Below are 4,044 nucleotides of genomic sequence, written 5' to 3'. Positions count from 1 at the left end.
AGGAAAGACAAATTCTGGGGACTTCAGTTGCTTTTATCTCTCTGGCTGAACAAACGTTAGATGAGTTGATGTTTGAGGGCAAACGAAGGTCAAATCTGAATGTAAACAGAAAAGGAGCAGTGTTGGTTGATTCAAATAAAGTCAACGTTTCTTTAGCTGCTGCTTCTGCTCTCCCCTTCCTCCACCTTGTGCCTTCAGATATTTATAGAAGAATCGTCTGTCAGCCCTGCTGTGCTGCTTATAGAGAGTGTGTGTGTGTGTGTGTGTGTGTGTGTCTATTTCTGACTGTCCTGCTCCACGACGCCCCGGTCTGTCGTACCCAGTGTGGGTCTGTGGTGGACTTTGTGTGACAGCGGGGGGACTCTCTCTGGGCCTTCACCGGATTCGTCTTCGGACCTCTGGATCTGTGAGCCGACTTGGCGCCGTTTTCACAGGTCTCTGCGTTTCATCCTGCCCCGGGTATGCTCACATTTAGAGTTACAGAGGATTTCTGTGGAGTTTTATTGCTTTATCTCTGATTGGACATGGCTGACGGGCCACACGGGGCCTGTGTGTGTAATCTGACTCAGGCTGAACAGAAAAGCAGCTGAGGCATCGCTGACTTCACCAGAGCCTTGGCTTCTTTAGGATTTTCTTCATTGTTGTTATCTTCTGTGCTTTCTGTGTGCTTATTTAAAACCCTTGTTGGTTCCATCATGTTTGATTCTTTAAGACTGGACCCAGTCTGAGCTGACTCATCAGTGTTGAGATCATCCCTGAAGGCAGGAGCTGAGACAACTTGGAGAGATGTCTGACTGGCACATCGCCCCGTTCTGTTGTCGACTTGTTTACAGAGAGAAAAAAAATCAAAAAGAAAAAAATTGTATAGGTCTTCTGGACAGGTTCTTCTCTAATGAAACGTTTCGTCTCTCCTCCAAGAGACTTCTTCAGTCTGAGAGTTTCAGGCAAAATTCAGGCTTTTAAGCACTGCCTCCATGTGACTGATACTCACATCACATGGCTATCGTTGACACCTAATTAACACCTATTGTTAACAGGGGGTGGAGTGATACTGGCAATAGCCGCGCTGTAGGAGGGGGACAACTGAAAACGGAGGCCTCCACCTCTGTTTAATGATGGACGGTCTTTCTTCACAAAATGGCTTCTTTTACTCCTCTCAAACCATCGTTCCTCTCTATCAAGAATGAGAACATCCTCATCTCTGAAAGAGTGACCGCTGGCCTGTAAATGAGTGAAAACTGCAGAGTTCTGGCCATTAGATGTAGCTCGTCTGTGTTGGGACATTCTTTTGAACAGTGGCTGCTTTGTTTCCCCGATGTATAACTGGTCGCAGTCCTCCTGGCACTTAACAGCATATACAACATTGCTCTGTTTGTGCATTGGAGAAGCCATTGCAAGAAGCCATTTTTGTGAAGAAAGACCGTCCATCATTAAACAGAGGTGGAGGCCTCCGTTTTCAGTTGTCCCCCTCCTACAGCGCGGCTATTGCCAGTATCACTCCACCCCCTGTTAACAATAGGTGTTAATTAGGTGTCAACGATAGCCATGTGATGTGAGTATCAGTCACATGGAGGCAGTGCTTAAAAGCCTGAATTTTGCCTGAAACTCTCAGACTGAAGAAGTCTCTTGGAGGAGAGATGAAACGTTTCATTAGAGAAGAACCTGTCCAGAAGACCTATACAGTTTTTTTTTCTTTTTGATTTTTTACCTGGATTACTGAGATGCATCAGGACATTTTGTTTACAGAGAATTCACACACACACGTCGGCTTTAATCTGGGATTTTCCCTGAGTTAGGAGCTCAGGCCCCTGGATTACAGCAGAGAATGTTCGAGTTAACTTTGAGAAGCTCTGACATGAACAAGAATGAAAGCATGAGAGTGGTTTGGTGAGGAAAGGTGAGAGAATGAATGGGTTTGATTAGACAGATGAAGGACGGACTAAAGAGTTGTGTTCAAAAGAACGGGACAATTCAAAATGTCACCAGTTTAGACCTGAAAACAATCAGCAACCATGTTGGTTCTGAGTTAGAGTCCGGATCACGTTCACAGTAAGTTGGTCCGGTCTGCCGTAGTGAAAAGGCAGACCTATCCATTCATTGTTCCGTCTTCATTCCAGCATTCAGCTTTGGTCAAAATCCCAGATACAAAAGCAAAAGCAGAAACTTATATTTGACTTTGATTGTATGTGACCAACACAAAATATAGAATTATTGTAAAGTGGAAGAAAAGAAATCATGGTTTTCATAAATCTTCACAAAAACCTAAGAAGTGCTGTGTGCAGACGTATTAATTATGGGGTGTCGTTTGTAAAGTTACACAGTCAAAAATTACCACCAATATTTTGGTTTTATTTAGACTTTTATAAGAAAAAAAGAACAGATTTATTTTTCAAAGTCAGTTTTTCACCATAGGATTCATACATTTATTAATGTTATAGTTTATAAAGTAAATATTTAACTTACAAATCCTAAATATTTAACTTGTGACTTAAATATGTAGTTTTGAGCTAAATATTTAGCTTGCACATTAAATATTTAGCTAGTAGGGGTGCAACAATGCATGTACCCATATCGAACCGTATCAAACTGTGCTGTATTGAACAATACAGATTTTAAAATTTTACTTTATCAACTTGTCTTCTGAAGATGCTCTGTGTTAAAGGATCAGTGGATCTGTGTTCGACTACTCCACCTAGGCTGCATTTCTGAGTGCAGATCCACTGAGAAACTTGCTGTTTCAGCAACATTTAATTAAAAAACTGTACTTTTGAGGTTAAACAAATGTTCATAATTAATATGAATAAATTACAAGTTAAAGGGGGCATGGAAATTTATCTTTTTTGTATCGAAAAAACATCGAACCGAACCAAACCGTGAATTTCCTGTATCTTTGCACCCCTATTGGCTAGCTACCTAAATATTTCACTTAAATATTTAAGTTGCAACCTAAATATTTAGGTAGCTACTTAAACATTTAGCTAGCAGATTAAATATTTAGGTAGCTAGCTAAATATTTAAGTTGTAAGCTAAACATTTAGCTCAAAACTAAATATTTAAGTCACAAGTTAAATATTTAGCTTGTTAACTAAGTATTTAATTTGTAAGTTAAATAATTAGTTTATAAATTATGACATTTATAAATGTATGAATCATATGGTGAAAAACTGACTTTGAAAAATAAATCTTTTCTTTGTTTCTTATAAAAGGCTAAATAAAACACAAATATTGGTGGTAATTTTTGACTGTGTAACTTAACAAACGGCACCCCATAATAAAACCTTTTTGAGTCAATAATTTGTATTAGGCATGAGCCCTTGCAGCTGTCGAGGCTGAAAGTTGTGACAGTTCAGACTGGGTGCAGGTTTTGGTCCATTCTAACACATGAACATCATTTGGTCTAACCCATTACAGCTCAGACTGCGTTTCAGGTGAAAATAAACTGACAAAGTAATTGCACAAATGTCTGGTTATTTCACTTAAACTGTTTACACTTGTGTATATTTACAACCAGGTAACTAAAGCTATAAGACATAAAAATACCACAAATATTACACAACCTGTGTTTACTGTGTGACTCAGAGTGAGATGGTGTGTTCAGGGGGGTGTGCTGGGTTTAGTTTCCAACTCACAGCAGTTTGTATCTTTGTGTTTTCACACAGATTAAACAGATCTGTGTGTTTTATAATCTAACCCTGCTTTAAACTTGTCAGCAGTGTTATCCCTGACCTGGCTGCTGCTGTGCTCCTTGGTCTTCATGATGCTGTTTGATCACTAATGTGCACTTCCACTTCACTAGTGTTCACCACTTTGTGTTGGTATTTCACATGAAGTCCCTGTAAAATGTTTTGAAAACTTGTGGTCATAATGTGACAAAAAAGTGTAACGTTCAGGAGGGATGAAAACTTTGAAGACACTGTAGCCTGTTGTGTGCTGTTAGTAAAGACATTGGGCCTCATGCAGGAACATGTTCGTATTCTTATCCTAAATTTGTCTTACTTTTGTTCGTACAAAGGGTTCATACGAACATGTCACGTCAGATTCAAC

The 4,044-nt window shown here is 39.6% G+C and overlaps 1 protein-coding gene across 2 annotated transcripts in view; it reads left to right on the top strand.

The window, feature by feature from the left end:
• Positions 1–319: 319 nt before the first annotated feature.
• Positions 320–4,044, top strand: part of myo18b (myosin XVIIIB) — a gene marked incomplete in the record, with an annotated part of 101,803 nt that continues 98,078 nt past the window's right edge. For both annotated transcript variants that reach the window (XM_014020572.1, XM_014020571.1), the window contains 1 exon segment: positions 320–459.

This window comes from Austrofundulus limnaeus, unplaced genomic scaffold, assembly GCF_001266775.1.
Source record: "Austrofundulus limnaeus strain Quisiro unplaced genomic scaffold, Austrofundulus_limnaeus-1.0 Scaffold258, whole genome shotgun sequence".
NCBI lineage: Eukaryota > Metazoa > Chordata > Actinopteri > Cyprinodontiformes > Rivulidae > Austrofundulus > Austrofundulus limnaeus.
This window is presented reverse-complemented; position numbering and strand designations above follow the sequence as displayed.